The sequence below is a fragment of the Neovison vison genome, chromosome 13 (assembly GCF_020171115.1).
Source record: "Neovison vison isolate M4711 chromosome 13, ASM_NN_V1, whole genome shotgun sequence".
Taxonomy (NCBI): domain Eukaryota; kingdom Metazoa; phylum Chordata; class Mammalia; order Carnivora; family Mustelidae; genus Neogale; species Neogale vison.
Window position 1 is genome coordinate 31,210,062 of NC_058103.1, and position 17,157 is coordinate 31,227,218.

Here is a 17,157-nt window from a genome sequence, read left to right on the forward strand (position 1 = left end):
TACTCTTGATACTGAGTTCTTCTGTGGAATAGTAAAGAATTTAAATTTTTCTACCAAATTTAACAGTTTGACCGTAGTTATTCCTCTAGTAGTGTATTCCTGGAAGAAGAACGGGTGAAGTGGTATCTAAGAGGAGAATAACATTCTTTTCTCTGCAGACATAGTACTTCCAACATGGCAGGTACCCCTTTTGTTTCCTTATACAGTTTTGTTTAAAATATTTTTGTAATAAAGAGTGCGACTCTATTTTTTGATGTTTAACTGACATCTTTTAAGCCTCATCTCTCCCTCTTAGCCATCTGTCTCACATATGGGCAAGCTGATTGAGTGATCTTTCCTTTGTGCCTATGGAACTTAAAACCATGCCTAGGAACCCTTGCTCTAATCACCCTCCTTAGTCACCATAAAAACCTGAAACCAATCTTTTCCTGCTCTCTCAAGCCATTTTTGGGCCTGCCTGGGAGCTACCCTCTTCTCCCCAGAAGGTCTTATTAAATGATCAATTGTTTCATACCTTCCTGGTGTCTGTGTGCACATTTAAGTCAGATTTGAGTATCAGGGATCCATCTGGACCCTACAGTGTAGCGTCAATTTTATTAAATTCTTAATACATACAAAAAATGTTTATATGTTTAAAATATAAAAGGAGCAATTTTAAGAAGTTCTAGACCTCTCACCCAACCTAAGAAATAGAGCATTACCACTGTACTTGAAGTGCCTTTCCCTGATTTCATGCCTCACCCTGCATAAACCAGTTCCCTATCCCAACTCATCAAGGCATTTTGGATATTTGATTGTTTGTCATTCCCTCTATTTTCTTTTCACATTTTAACTGCAGATGTATGTATTCCTAAGTTATATATTGTCTTGTGTTATATGTTTATTTACTCAATATAGTTGAATTCATACTCTATAAACTATTTGGGTAGTTTTCTTGTTGATACTATGTTTGGAAGTTTGGGTTCATACAGCTTCATGCATTCATTTTTCTCTACTGTATTTTATGTCCATAGTGTGAACAAATTACAAATAATTTATGGATTCTCCCCTTATCCTTTGATCTTACATATAGTATTGCATGCTAAACATTCTTGTACATAAGCTCTGGTGAAAATGTGCAAGCGTTTCTCCAGCATGTATGCCTAGGAGTGGAACTTCTCATATACAACATCCACAGTTTTAACTCTAATTGATGATGACAAATTGACTTTCAATTTCATATCTTACTATTTGGATAAACAATCTTTCCAGCACCATTTATCAAAAGGCTCTTAACCTACTGATCCATGTTATCACTTCTGTCATACATCAAGTTTGCATACATGGGTGGTCTGAGTTCTCTGTTCTGATACACCAATCTATTTTTATCTGTATCCATACAGGTACAGTTTGGCCTTATGAAGATAGTTTAGTTATAAGCCTTGATATCTAATAGAACAAGATTCCTACTTTATTCTTTTTTTTCCAGGAGTGTCCCAACTATTTGTGGACCTTTGTTTTTTCGTAGAAGTTTTGGAGGGGCGCCTGGGTGGCTCAGTGGGTTAAGCCTCTGCCTTTGGCTCAGGTCGTGATCTCAGGGTCCTGGGATCGTGCCCCACATCAGGCTCTCTGCTCAGCAGGGAGCCTGCTTCCCCCTTTCTCTCTGCCTGCCTCTCTGCCTACTTGTGATCTCTGTCTGTCAAGTAAATAAATAAAATCTTTAAAAAAAAAAAAGTTTCGGAAACAGCTTAGTGAGTCACCAGCCAAGAAAACAAAATAAACACCCAAAACTAATCTTAGGCTTTTAACTGGGATCGAATTGAATCTATAAATAAATTTGAGGAGAAGTGATACCTTTTCAGTGTTGGGTCTATGTATATATAAACATTACGTAACTACCCATTTATAGAATTCTTCTTCAGTATCCTTCAAAAAAGTATTACAGTTTTCCTCAGGAGGGTCTCACACATTTTTGGTTAGATTTCGTCCAGCTCCCTCATTTTTATATACTATTGTTCATGTAAATCTTTTTTCTAAGTTAGGTTTTATATTGGGAAAGCTGTGTCTTGGTGGTACATATAAAAGAACTTGACTTAATATGTCTTGATTTTGATTCTACATACATTAGACATACAGCATTGTCATTCCAGTAATGTATCTATAAATCATTTTGGTTTTTTCTCTGCATCTCTGAATAATAACAGTTCTGACGCTTCCTTTCCAGTCCTTGTAACTTTTAACTCTTTCTCTTGCCTTTCACTGGCTAGAATCTCCCATATAGTGTTGTGTAGAAATGTCCTGTCCCTTGTTGTAAAAGGGTTCAGCAATAAGTAGGTATGTAGACTTGTTTGGAGTTGTCCTGCATAGACTGTTGGTGACCCTGGGAGTGCTCCTTGGTTGCCCAACAATGAAGTATCTGGGGCTGGGGATGCTCCTTCTTCCGCTCAGTAGCAGGGGGTCAGCCTAAGCCCAACTTCACAAGAACTAGAGGCTTTCCATCCTTGAGGTACCTGAGTGTGGTTGCCTTAAGCTCATCAGTAAGAATGAAGACATATGACCATACAAAGACTTGAACACGAATATTCATGGCAGCGTTTTTCACAATAGCTAAAAAACTTGGAAAAAAGTGAATGTCCATCCGCTGGTAAATGGATGAACAAAATATGGAATAGTCATATGATGGAATATTATTTGGCAAGAAAAAGGGATGAAGTGTTGACACATGCTAGAGCATGGCTGAGCTACAGAATCATTACACTCAGTGAAAAAAGCCAGTCACGGAAGAACCCATATGAATCCATTTACGTTAAATATCCAGAAAAGGCAAAGAGATAGAAGGAAGTTAGTGGCTGCCTACTGCTGTGGGTGAGCATGGAGAATGGCTATAAATGGATGTGAGGGCTTTTTAGGGTAATGGAAATGTTCTAAAATCAGGTTGTGATGATGATTGTACAACTATAAATATAATAAAATTAATTTAATTATACACTTAAAATGGGTGACTTCTGTGGTGTATAAATTATATCTCAGTGAGGCTGCTTTAAAAAAAAAACAAAACAACAGTAAAAGCAGCTGATGTTCCATGACAGTAATCTGACTGACCAGCATCTGAACCTAGACCACTTGGTGTCCAGATCCTGGCTGATTAGTCCCCGCATATGAGGCTCCTCTGACGCTTGCCTGGCAGGTAGAATAGTAAAGGGGCAGGGGACCATCGCAAACAAATCCCTGAACTACCACCATCTACCGAGACCATAGTGCAGATACCAACCAGCCACAGTCATTGGCCACCGCGGTACTGAGGTCGTGGACTCGAGTGGAGTAGCCGTGGTGGCACAGAAGCATGGCATCCGGCATTGAAGCTGACCTTGCCCCAGCTTCCACCCTACCTGTCAACCACAGACACTGCTGCCGAGCCCTTTTAGTGTGAGAATCTTCAAGGAGACCAACCAGTCACTTAGTGGCACTTATCACATCAGAACCCTTCCACCATGAGGGGGCAGCAGGTCATTTTGAAGGGTTTTCTAAGTGTGCTCTTACCTTTCCTGCCGGTGTCCCCTGGGTCAGCACCTCTGTGCTAGGACTCACGGAGTATCTGATTGACTGACATGGGATCTGTCACCTACTGTCACTTCAGATCAAGGACCTGATTTATGAAAAAAGAGGTTCTGCAATGGGTAGATTCCTGTGAATCCATTGGTCCTGCTACTCCCACAGCCTCCATAAGCTGCCGGCCTGCTGGAGCAATGAAATGGCCTCCAAGAAACATAGCTGAAGCAACACTTTGGATGGACGTGATACCCTACAAAGGTATGCGGTCGGGAGGCAGCAAGTAGATTAAACAGGTTGGCAAGCTGGTTCCAAGGCCAGATCAGGCTTGCTGCGCTTCTACAAATCTAGTATTATTGGAACGCAACCACATGCATCATCTGCATATTGTCCGTGGCTTCTGTTATGCCATATCAGCAGAACTAAGTAGTCGTGTCAGAGACTCTGTGGTCCCCAAAGTCTAAAATAGTTACTGTCTGGCACTTCACAGAGAAAAAGTTTGCCACTTTTTCCCTTAAACCACAGAGGATTATATGGTTCTGTATTACTACTGAGAGCCAAGGAGTGGGAAGGAGGGCTCTGTTCCAGCAACCCACTTGGGAGACTTTTGCTTCCAGTTTCTGAAACTTCAGGCTCTTCTGTTGAAGAAGCAGAGGTCCTGGTTTCTAGAAAGGGGACACTCCACTAGGGGAAACATTAATAGTTCCATTAAAGGCTGTGGCTGCCATTCATCATTTTATGCTCGTTGTGCCAGTAGATCAGCAAGAGCAGAAAAGAGTTACCGTACTTGAAGGGGTAATTGGGTTTGCTAACCATGAGGTGGTGGGGTTGCGGCTATGTAATGGTAGCAGGGGGAATATATTTGGCACTCATGTGAATTACTGGAGTAACCATCTCTTCTTGGTAATCGGAACCTCTGGTTTCACTGTCAGTTCGCAAGTAGAGCTCTACCGTGGCTAGGCAACAGCATGGGAACAAAATCTCAGACCCCTCGGGTGACAGTACCATGCAAACCGCATAGGCCAGCAGACATGCTGGCACAGGTGAGGGGAATATGGACTGGGAGTAAAGAGAGGAAATGATCCGTATCAGTTCTGACCTCAGAGCAGACTGCGGCTGTGGAGGCTGTAGTTTATCCCACGAACTTCTCCTTTAAGTTTTCATAGGAACTGTGACCAGCCAGAATCCTGAAGTTACAAAAGAATGGGGTGAACCTAATGTGTAAAGCAAGTGCCCTGAGCTGTACAAGGGGTAGAGCACAGCAGTGTTGGTGCTCTGTCCAGATCGCCTTTTGTTGGCTTGGTGTTCTCATTCTTCTCCAGGTGCTGCATGTGATGCCACTAATGCCCTTGGACTGTTTTCAAGAGCCTTGCCTCTGGTACGTTGGAGCGCCATCACCAGGAGATGGCTGGAAGTTATGCACTACTTATCCCTGTAATGGCCTGTAAACAGTGGCTGCCGAGTACATGATACGGAGGCGCAGAAACCTCACTCCCCTGCTCTAGGGTGGCAAAGACTGTGGTGCGGTATGTGCATCAGAGCTCCTGGAGATGTGGGCTGAGGCTAGACCACTGAAACCACAGTCTTGCTTTGCTCCTTCCATTGGCCTCTTTTGTTGCCCCTCATTCTGTTGCAGATTTTTTTCCCATTTTCTTACACAGTTTTGAGTTTGGACCTTAAAAGAGGGTGTTGATATGCGGATTGGTCTAAAACAGGCAGCGTGGCATTGTGTCTGGCCCAAGATTTCTTGTATAATTAGGTAATTTCTCTCTCAATAAAAACCGGTTTAATCTTTTGCCCTTTGTAAAGTTTGTTCTGTATTTTTCCCCTAATGTCTAAGGTTGGAATGCTTCTTGTTCATTAATTTTGACCCTTTTGTGTTTACTTAGGAATATACAATTACCCATTTTCTTCAGAGTAAGACTTTAGGAGCATCTCATAAGTATTGAAAAAGACATTCTCTATCATTCAGTTCTGAGAATTTTCTGATTTCCATTATGACTTTTTTTGAGCCACAAATTTTAAAATTTTCAAACACATGGAATCATTTCTCTTTGTCTTTGTTACGGATTTTAACTTAATTTTATAATTGTCAAGTAAGTGTTCTGTATGATATTGGAACACATTTTTAATGTGCTTTTAATAATTTATTTAATTAACTTAATTTATGAATTAATTTAATGTGATTTTAAAGAATTTACTATCTTCAGTTTTTTGTACCATCATAAATATTGTGTGCTTGGAGAGAATGTATATTTGCAGCTGTTGAGCACAGTATTCTCTATATATGTGTGCTTTTCATTAAACTTGTAAATTGTATTGCTCAGATTCTTTATATCCTTATTTTTTTATCTATTTAATTTACAGTGAGAAATTTAAAATCTTCCTCTGTGATAGTGGAATTGTCTATATATTTGGAGACTGCTATTAAGTACATAAAATCTAGAATTGTTATATTTTCTTGATAAATTGAAACTTTTATCATTATATAGTGATCATCTTTATCTCTAGAGATGCTTTTTGCTTTAAAGTCTATTTTGGGGATACCCGGGTGGCTCAGTCATTAAGTGTCTGCCTTCAGCTCAGGTCATGATCTCAGGGTCCTGGGATCAAACCCTGCATGGGGCTACCTGCTTGGCGGGGAGCCTGTTTCCTCCCTCCCCCACACCCCCTGCTCATGTTCTCTCTCTCACTGTCTCTCTCTCTGTCAAATTAAATAAAATCTTAAAAAAAAAAAGTCTACTTTGTATGGTATCAGTATTGCTATACCAGATTTCCTTAATATTTTCCTGGTCTATTTTTCCCATCCTTTGACCTTAATACTTTTTCTGTCCTTATGTTGTCACTTACAAAGAGCGTAGAATTTAATATTTTTTTTGCCTTTTAATTTTAATTTTTATTTTTATTTAAATTCAGGTAATTAACATATAATGTATTGTTAGCTTCAGAGGTGGAGATCAGCGATTCATCAGTCTTGTATAATACCCAACACTCACTATATCACATGTCCTCCTTAATGTCCATCACCCAGTTACCTCATTCCCCCAGTTGCCTCCCCTCCAGCAACCCTGCTTTTTTCCTGTGATTGTCTCTTATGGTTTGTCTCCCTCTGTGGTTTTAGATTATTTTTAATCCAGTCTGACAGTCATTGACTTCAAATTGGATAGTTTCGACAGTTTCCATTAATTTTAGATCAGTTTTATATTTGGTTTAGTAGATATCTTCAAAATAGTCAGTGACCCTTCCTAACAGCCCCTCCTTACAAGCCCTGTCTCTTCTAAGCCTATTCTTGTTGAAGTATTATAACCCCATTGATCTCTAAGTCTATTAAGAGACTTGGCCTTAATGATGATGATTTTTCTTTTAACCAATTAAAAGCAAGTAGAAATAAATGTACTACTTCTGAGTAGAAGCTTGTAAAGTCACTATGTTATTCTGAGTTTTTCTGTGTCACCATAGGTTTCAGACTGTAGGTAGGTTTCAGACTGAAGCCATTCCTTCAGTCTGGGTTCCACACTGAATAATGAAGGCCGGCCAGGGACTGGCATGCAATGTGAGAAACAGATTTCATAAGTTGCTGAGGTTTGGGGATTACTTATGAATGCAGGATAACCTTACAAGATCTGATGCTTGAACAAAATGGGTTGGGGGCACTGACCCCCAAACAGTCAAAAATCTGCTATAACTTTGACTCCCCCAAAACTTAACTACTAATAGCCTACTGTTGACCAGAACCCTTATCAGTAACACAAATAGGTAATTAACACATATTTTTATGTTATAGGTATTGTATACTGTATTCTTACAATGAAGTAAGCTAGAGAAAAACTATTATTAAAAAAATCTTAAGGAAAAGAATATACATTTACAGTACTGTATTGTAAGAAATCTGTATATAAGTGGACACATGCCGTTCAGACCCATGTTGTTTTAGGGTCAACTGTACACTTAAATTTATTTCTACCCTATTATTTGCTGTCCTCTATTGCTCTTGTGTGTGCGCTCTCTCTCTCTCTCTCTCTGTCCCTTTTTGTCTTCTATTGTACTTTCTTTTTTTTTTTTTAACTTTTTAAAAAAGATTTTATTTATTTGAGAGAGAGAGTGTGTGTGCACGAGGTGGGGGAAGGAGCAGGTGGAGGGAGAAGCAGACTACCTGCTGAACAGAGAGCCCAATGTGGGACTCAATCCTAAGACCCTGGGATCATGACCTGAGCCGAAGGCAGTTGCGTAGCCAACCGAGCCACCCAGGTGCCCCTATCGTACTTTCTTCTTGATTTATTTTTAATTTTTTTCATTCCTTTTCTCCCCTAAGAGTTTAAAATTATATTCTGTATTCTTTCATTTCCCTATAATATTTTAACTTACAAACCAGTGTCTATTAGGATAGACTATATTATGGACTGGGAATAAATAATCCAAATTCTTAGTGGCTTAGAACTATAAAGGTTTCTGTACTCCCTCTGCACTGTAGGCTAATGGAAGATTGACCATTTGAGAATATCAGTGACAGTAGCAAAATCAGAGAATGGACAGTTTGTAGTGGTGTTTAAATACCTCTGCCTTGGATCATTTCCCATATATCACAAAAGTCACATGGGCACACCCAAATTAGCGGGACCAGGGAAGTGCAATCCTCTTATGTGAGTAGAAGGAAAGGAAAACTTGAAATAATGGAAAGGAGATAAATGTCAACCACAGTTTGCCCTTCTGCTTACCAACTGTTTGGATCATTCTTTCTCTGATGTAGATGAAGCTTACTCCCATGTCAAAGGAGAGCCACCCCACATTCCCATCTAGTGAGGAAGTTTAGCTCAGGATCAGGTTTCCTTTGTATTGTAGGGTGGGAGGGATGCACAACAATCTCTACAACAGATCTTGATGTGCTAACTTTTGATACAAGCACTTTCAGCCAAAAAGAAAAATTAGGTTTGTTACATGCTCCCAGTAGATAGTGATGAAATGGGCACAGCATAAATAGAAAAGTGCTCCCATTTGGAAAAGACTCCATGATACAGAGAAATCACTGGTCCATAGCAGTTTTAAAATTCTGGTGGGCACATATGGTTAAGGCCCTCCATCTTTGGGGTGGATTAAATCTATTCTAGGAAGTGAAGGGACTTATTTTTCCATTATTCTCTGTGGCCCTGACTCTACCTTTGGAAAATTACCTTTTGTATTATTCTTCTCAGCCCCATCTGAAATAGAGGGCAATAGAATCTCCTTGTGGACCATCCAGTTTTCTCAGCCTTTTGTTGCCCTATTTCCTTTGGCACTAAAACTCCTCAAAACTTAACAGACTTGCAATTTATTTGATTTTAGTCAGGTGTATGCCAGTGTCCATATCTGCATTTCTTTATCAGTGTGCTTTCTTAGAGTGTAGTGTTTGTCATCTCTGACTTATATTCCTATGTCCCCACCCCCTCTAATAGATAACTTGAGTTTACTGGATGTCACTGGGAAGAACACATACTTTAGCTGTTTACTCTGAATGATTTTGTCTAAGTGAACAATTTGCTGGCTATCACACCCTTAATTTGCTTTTTGCCCTGAGTTCTTAACCTATCTAGTGGTTTTCACAAAGTTATAATGAACACTCCTTTAATTTGACCTTTGCTTCAAGCTTAGTTATAATTAGCCTTTGTTGCTAAAAGATTTCCTTACATTTAGCTTTGACATTTTGTGATAGTGAGGAAGTTTTCTTTTCTATCTCTGAAAGTCCATGAATTTTCATATTCTCTCTACTCCCTTTTATTCCTGTCTGTAAACATACAAATTCTTTCCTGAACCCAGAAAATGGTCAAATGCAGCTAATTACCAACACTCACTAGTAAAGTTTGTTTTCTAACTTCTTCCCTTAGAGCCACATACAAGTTTATAAGGTACATGATACCTCTCCCAACTTAGGGCAGATAACTTTTTACCAAACATTTTGGCATTGCTTGTTGCTCACCTTCAATACACATTTCCCCACTGCTTTCAGTACCAGTGCTTGTTTCTTTTAGGACAAGGTATATTGTTATATGAACAGCCCAAAATTCTCAGAAAGAACCAAGATTTTGTCCTCATTCTGGGTCACAGGCCGTTGAGGGTTCCATAGGAATAGGCTATTCATTGGTCACAGCAAAAAGGGAAGAGAGAATAGATACTCTAACTCATAAATATTTCTTGGAAGTGACACTTTGTTCATCTTCCATTTTTCAAGGCTAGTTTCATGGCCAAGGCTAACTTCCAGTAGGCTAGGAGGTATAGGCTCCCAACATTCCCCAAAGGCGAGGAGAATCATAAATACTGAGGAGTAGCATTACTGTCTGCAACGGAATACAAAGTTGTTAACATTAGCCTCTTCTAACATAATAGAAGGGCATTAGGAAACTTTAAATCTAATTTTCTGAACTTCTATATTTCCCAGGATATATTTTTTTAAATCCTCTCCCAAATTAGATATTATTTTAATGCTGTTTTCTCCAGTCAGTATTTATTTAGATTCCTTCATATGTTTACTTTATTCTCCCGTATCACATTTTCTTATTAAATTCAGTTTCTTTGTGTGTGTGTGTGTGACATAAAGCCTTTAGAGTCCTTCAACTGAGTCTGTTAGTAGCAAATTATTTTTGTCTGAAAAGGTTTTATTTCACCCCTTTTCTTCTAAGTGAGAATTCTCTTGGGTACTCAATACTAGGTTTTCTTCTCCGATTTTGAAGGTTTCTTCAAAGAGTCCCCTCTCTTATGGCCAGCCAGTACCACTGTTGTTAAGAATTCAGCTGTTGGGCGCCTGGGTGGCTCAGTGGGTTAAGCCACTGCCTTTGGCTCAGGTCATGATCTCAGGGTCCTGGGATCGAGTCCCGCATCAGGCTCTCTGCTCAGCAGGGAGCCTGCTTCCTCCTCTCTCTCTCTGCCTGCCTCTCTGCCTACTTGTAATCTCTCGCTGTCAAATAAATGAATAAAATCTTAAAAAAAAAAGATTATTTATTAAAAAAAAAAAAAGAATTCAGCTGTTTGTAAAACTGCCATTACTTTGTATCTACTCTCCTTTTTTCCTAGTTTCTTTCACGTTCTTCATTTCTTTGCTCTTCTCTAAGTGCACTGCGATGTGTCTCGGTGTGGAAGTCTAGTTTATCCAGTGTAGGATTTAGAAATCTCAATCTGAATGTTCTGATCTTTCATCAGTCTGGAAAACTTTCAGCCTGCATCTCTAGGAGTATTCCTTTACCAATTCTGTCTGGAAACTCTGATTAGGTATAGGATAGGTCTAGGGATTTTTCACCTACCTTATAGTATTTATCTTTTTGTTTTTTACTCTACTTTGGTCTTGGATAATTTCCATTACTTGTTAGGACACCTATATTATATAAAAAGTTGGGAGGATTAAAAAAACAACTATCCAGGTGTTTAAATTAGTTTGCACTACGATCGTGGAACTGGATAGATAGTTCACCAAACTGTCAAGTATGGAATTGAATTTTCCTTTTTTTCCCCCTTACTTTCTTATTTATTCTCTCACTTTTATTTATTTTCATTCTTTTTTTTTTTAATTCTGTTACTTTTGAGCAGGTACTCTAGAAAGACCATTAAAGAACTTGTGTTTGTTTATGACCCTTTCATCACTGACTTCCATCTCATATATAGAATCTTCAGCATTTTCAGTCCAGGCAGTTACCTTAGCCCTTTCCTACTTTGTCCATTTCCTTGTTTTAACTTCTTACCTGAATCCAGAGTATACTCAGGTTCTTACCTTTGTCTTTATATCTCATTTTAAACCCAAAGTTGATCTCATAGACTTGAACATAAGTTTAGTCTTCTGAGTTTTTATATCTTGATAGTCCCTAGAATTTGCCTTTTGTCCACATCATTGCCCTTTCTGCTTTTTTACTCTCATAACTGAATTATTACACTTGACCAGATCCTACACTAAGCATCCTACTCTGTTATTAGCCATCTGACTTGTGCCCTGGAAAAGGTGTCCCCACTCCAAAAAAAAAAAAAAGAAAGAAAGAAAGAAAGAAAAGAAACAGTAAGGAAAAGACACCCTAGTTCCACCTTTGACCACTCTTTCTGACAGTGATCAAACTTTAGTGCTTAAGCCAAATAATACTTTGAGGTTCTGTGTTTTACTGTTGGCTGTGTTGGTATTCATTTGATGGCATATCTTATTACGTACCAGGTAATGATGTTTAACAAGTGTTTCTACTTCTCCTAGATAGCTTGTTCATAGATTGATTTTATGCAAACGAATTTTCCAGGCTTTAGAGTTGCAGTTCGTTTCAGGGCTCCAAACATGGCATCTAGTTCCAAGGAAACATCTTCCCATTGTGTGCACATTCTCATCTCAAATAACGTACTGTAGACAGAAGAATGCATGGGTCTCAGCGAATGTGAAAATCCCAAAGCCAGGAAAGACTTCAGCTGTATGCAGGTTAAAAACCCCAGTGGGAATAAGTCATGGTGCTTTTATCAGAGTTAAGAAAAGATGGACACAGAGCAAAAACAAAAAACCCCAAGATGTTTACTACCATTTATTACTGTGGGTTGGACAAAGTCTGGCTACAAAAGGTTTCCACTCCTTGAGCTTTCTTTTCATATGCCTTTGAATAACTGATTCTATCTCTTAATCTTCTCCCTTGCTTTGTGGTTTAGACAAGCAGCCTGGACCTTGGGTACCTTGAAGGGTAGCCATGGCACCTGTTCCCTATAAACCTAGCAGAGTTTCCACTTCTTCCCAAGCCCAGTTCCATTTCTTGGGATCTTCCATTCTCTAGATCACCACAAGGTACAGGAGGCCTGAGCAATGATGAGTATAAAGACTTAAGGAGAGCACTTGAAGTGATGAGCACTGAGCGTTACATGCAACTGATGAATCACTGAATTCTACCTCTGAAACTAATAATAAAGTATGTGTTAAATAAATTGAGTGTAAATAATTTTAAAAAAGAAGGAGAGAGACCCGGTGAATTATTCAGTTGATTAGTCCAAGCCGAGCTTGGCTCAATTTACCAATCCTACCACTTGGGGGCAATAGGAAGCAAGAGAGAAGGAGCTATGCCTAAGACCTTTTAATACACCAGGGCTACCAATCAGTAACTGGCCCAAACAGAATCCCAGAATTTGACAAAATATTAGCAGCTCCTCCTCAGGATTGGGGAAGAGCAAGAAGGGAGTGTGAAAGAAGGGAATAAAGTTTCTTTTTCTACTTGAGTATACATTTGCCCAGTTATTTTTCTAAGCATAGGGGATAATAGTTGTTTAGTGATTTGTTTTTTTACTTAAGAGTATAATTTTCATGTCCTTAAATGTGTGATAGCACATAATTTTTAATCACTGGATAAATTTCCAGTCAAAAGACATAATACATCTAACCAAACCACTATTTTTGGATAGTTAGGGAATTTTCACATTTTCTATATTATAAGTAATGATGGTGTAATTAATTTACATAGGGTTGAATCATTATCAAAAATTATAGTTATTTCCTCTGTACAAATTATATAGATGTAAGTGCTGGCTTTAAATGAATATAGGTTTTTGAGGCTAAATATTGTAAATTCTTCAGGAAGTGTATACCAAACTATACTTCACAAATAACATTAGTTATTTATTTTTCTGTCTTTACCATGCCAAGTTGATTCTCTGTTCATTCATATTTCTTAAGTTGTAATGAGATGAATATTTCATGTTATTAGCATTATAATATTTTATTTACATATTGCTATTTTAATTTCTTTTTTTAAATTTTCCAGGAGTATCTTTGATCCACACATACTTAGTTTTTCTGTTAATTTAGTCTGATCTGCTTATGTGGCACCCCTGTCAATTTCCAGGACAAGAAAGCATTAGCCAAAAAAAAAAAAAAAAAAAAAGCGGGGCACCTGGATGGCTCAGTGGGTTTAAACTCAGGATATGATCCTGGAGTTTTGGGGATTGAGCCCCACCCACATCAGGCTCTCTGCTCTGTGGGGAGCCTACTTCCTCCTCTCTGCCTGCCTCTCTACCAACTTCTGATCTCTGTCTATCAAATAAATAAAATCTTTTTTTTAAAGGAATTTGTATCATTATGCTTTTGAAAAAGCACTTACATTTCTAATGCTGCATTTTGTTTCCATTCTCTTTTCCTCTCCCACATCATTAACCTCCCCCACCCTCCACCCTACCATCAATTTCCCCATGGGGGGCTGCTCCTTTAAAGAGTGTGTGGAGACACTGAGATCCCCGCCCCATTCATAGTCCTCGCAACAGGAAATTGAGCCCAGCACTCTACCTGATAAAGCGTCCTTTTCTGACCTTTCCTGGTCTTCTGGTTTGTGATACACTGGCTTCCATTCAGTTTCCTGTGCAGCCTGTTCTGATGAATTCACCACGGAGTCACTTTCACTATCAGTGCATCCATCATATTAAACTAGCACTTCAGAGTTGGGTGAGTCAACAAGGAGGAAGAGAGGAGAAAGAAGAATGAGCAGAAAGAGAGGAGGGTAAGGTGGGAATCCTGATGCTTGATGGGAAAAACTTAACTGGACCGCCCTGGAAAATAGACTCACTTAGTTTTGGATCAAACCCGGTGTTATATCTAGTGTATTTGACAGCTGGAGTAGGTTATTATTATTACTGTCATTGTTAACATTTCTTCCTCTTTATGACAAAGTTATTTTTAGAAATAATCATGAAATGAAATAATAATGGCCAGAAAAAATGTAAATAACGAACATTCTCTTTTATTGAACGTCATAATACATCATGTCAGTAAAAATAAATAAATAAGCAAAAATTCCATTTCCAAAAAGGGAAAGAGGAAATTTTCTTATTGAACTTCTCATAAGTAACCCTACAATTGAAAAAGTTTTAAAAGGTAAAATATATAGGGCAGTACAAAAGAGAGTAGTAGGTTAACACTTATTAAATGCATACGTATATATACGTATATGTATATATTTGAAAAAATATAGTAAAACTTATGCCCACATATTGGGCAATCATGGTAAAGAGTAACAACATTACAGTTTCCGCTAGAGCCTTCTGCAGATTTGTCAGTGGCTTTATCATTTCATTTTCACATACTCAAGTCTAATGGACAGTTTAACTTGTTATTAACTTTTTGTTAATTTTAACTTCAAAAGTTTTGACATGAAGCAAGATAAACTAGCGAAGAGAAGTTTTGAACAAAAGGATAAACAGATTCATAAGAATTCAATTTCTTAGCAAAATCCAAAAATTGCAAAACTGCCTGTGTATTTCTTCAGGATGAATTCTAGCAACTTTGAGATAGCTCTATATTATTCTATCTCTAAATGTGGAAGTAATGTGTCTGTCTTTATAATCACTGTGCTGTCATTACTTATTTGAATTTTTGTTTAAACACTAGAATGTATGGCATCATATGAATTGGAGACACAAACTGCACCCATATTTAGTTTGAATGATTATGAACCTTATAAACTTACTTTCAAAATGATTGCAGGTAGCTAAGTCTGAATACCTAGGGCCAGCGCTCTCATTATTAACCTCCATGTTTAGAATGCAGTGTTTACTGAAGAATAAGCAACAAAAATGCTAACATGAGGGTTATATGTATAATTAAAAACTTAGCAGTTAGCCACAGCAATTGTTTAGAACCTAGTCCAACCAAAAAAGTATTTGAGGAGGAATACTTATCACTGACCTCGTTTAGGATTACAGATTTATAGTAATAATAAAAAGCAGGCCAAAAAAAAAAAAAGCAGGCCAACTTTTTCACTCAGTTGTTTTTAACTCTCTCCAGATAATATATTCCTTTATTACCTGCATCTGAGGCAGACATGTAGCCCCGACCGTGGTACAAAAATTAGAGCAAATTCTCATAAGCTCACCAAAAAATAACACAGAAGTGCTACTACTTAGTGATTGGTCACTTGCTATGCTTCAAAGGCTCTGCTTTCCAAATACTATTTCATTAATCCCTATTCTAACTATGAGATTAAGTGTCTTGAATATATACACTTTACCAGTGAGACAACTAAGGCATAAAGAGGTTAAGTAACATGGCTAAGATTACACAGCAGCTGAAAAATAATCCAGTCAGTCAGGATTGGAACCCAGATCTGTCTGATGCCAAAGTCTGGAGTCTTAATGACTACATGTCTGCTAGAAAAGCAACTTACACTTCTCTTGTCTGCTGCAGGATTTTCATGTTTTTTAGTACTGAGTAGTCTCTTGTGACAACTGGATGGGGAAAGAAGGAAGCAAGAACCAAAATGGGGTCAGAAATATATAACTGGTTTCATGTGAAGAATACCAGACTTGGAGTCACAGTACCTTTATTTGATTTACCTAATGAGATGAGACCAGTAGTACCTGTTAGTATTTTTTGCAGGATGTGGTTCATAGTAACAGTTGAGGATTTTTGAAGTACATATTCTTGGGGCGCCTGGGTGGCTCAGTGGGTTAAGGTTCTGCCTTCAGCTCAGGTCATAATCTCAGGGTCCTGGGATTGAGCCCCGCATCAGGCTCTCTGTTCAGCGGGGGGCCTACAGCCCTCTCTCTCTCTGCCTGCCTCTCTGCCTACTTGTGCTCTCTCTCTCTCTCTCTCTGTGTGTCAAAAAAATAAAAAATAAATAAATAAAATAAAATACATATTCTTAGAGCTTACTGCAGATCTGGTGAATTAGAATTCTTGAGTTGGAATTTAGGAATATGAAATACATCAAATTTAAGTTAAAAAGGACACAAGAAGCTGCATACCTGGGGAAAAGATGTGACAAGATACGGCAGACAGCTCTTACAAATCAATAAAATGACTAACATCCCAGTAAAAGTAGGCATTTAGATAAAGATGAGATACAAATATGCAATACATAAAAAGATGCTCAGACTAGGACTTTTGAAGGTATGCCTCAGTCAGTGTGTGGAAAAACAAGAACTCTCAAAGTTTAATGGTTGCAGTATAAATTGGAGAGTTGAACTATAAATTTCCAAATTGGAAAGCTAGCAGTTCTGCTTCAAAAGAAAACAAGAAGGATTTCAATTTTGGACAGTTTGGCCAAATAGATACCTGGAATATCCCTTTTAGACTGAAATAATTAAAATGATAAATAAAACTTTGTTTTTTTTTTTTTTTTTTTTTATTTAACAGGAGATGTGGGGAGACTATTGAGAAACCATAAAAAAGAAAAGAAGAACTCTGGTTTCTGGTTCAGCCTGTGGGGAGCTTGGAGTTTCATTTTGTCCCAACAACAGGAAAAACGCTGAACAAACTGAAAAATTAACAACTCTTCTTAGATCCATTAGAGAAGTGAGAGGTTGTGTGTGGAAGCAGAAGGTATGTGGGAACTTTCTGTACTGGATGCTCAGTTTTGCTGTGAACCTAAAACTACCCTGAAAAAAAGTCTATTAAAAATTTTTGTTTAAAGCTTTTCTGAGTTCAGACAAGTGAAATGATTGACAGAGGCCAAAAATAATACTAGGAGGAGCTCCCAAGAAGTAAGAGAGAACTCAGTCCTCTTTCCCCCTAATGATTTCTCCTAATCCCTGGAGATTTTGATCTTTGGGGGCCTGAATGCCTGTATTATGCAAGGGAACAGGAAGTAAAGTCTTGGACCTCAGAAGTCTAACAGAAGATCTCTTCATAAAGCTAGACCCCAAGGGGAAAATCAGAAACAAACCTGC

The 17,157-nt window shown here is 38.3% G+C and overlaps 1 long non-coding RNA gene across 1 annotated transcript in view; it reads left to right on the forward strand.

Moving 5' to 3' along the window:
• Window positions 1–17,157, forward strand: part of LOC122893927 — a 47,207-nt gene that overhangs the window by 12,404 nt on the left and 17,646 nt on the right. Inside the window, exons 2-3 of the long non-coding RNA XR_006381723.1 lie at window positions 3,617–3,789; window positions 16,625–16,810. This is a non-coding gene — a long non-coding RNA (uncharacterized LOC122893927). The remainder of the gene's footprint in view (window positions 1–3,616; window positions 3,790–16,624; window positions 16,811–17,157) is intronic.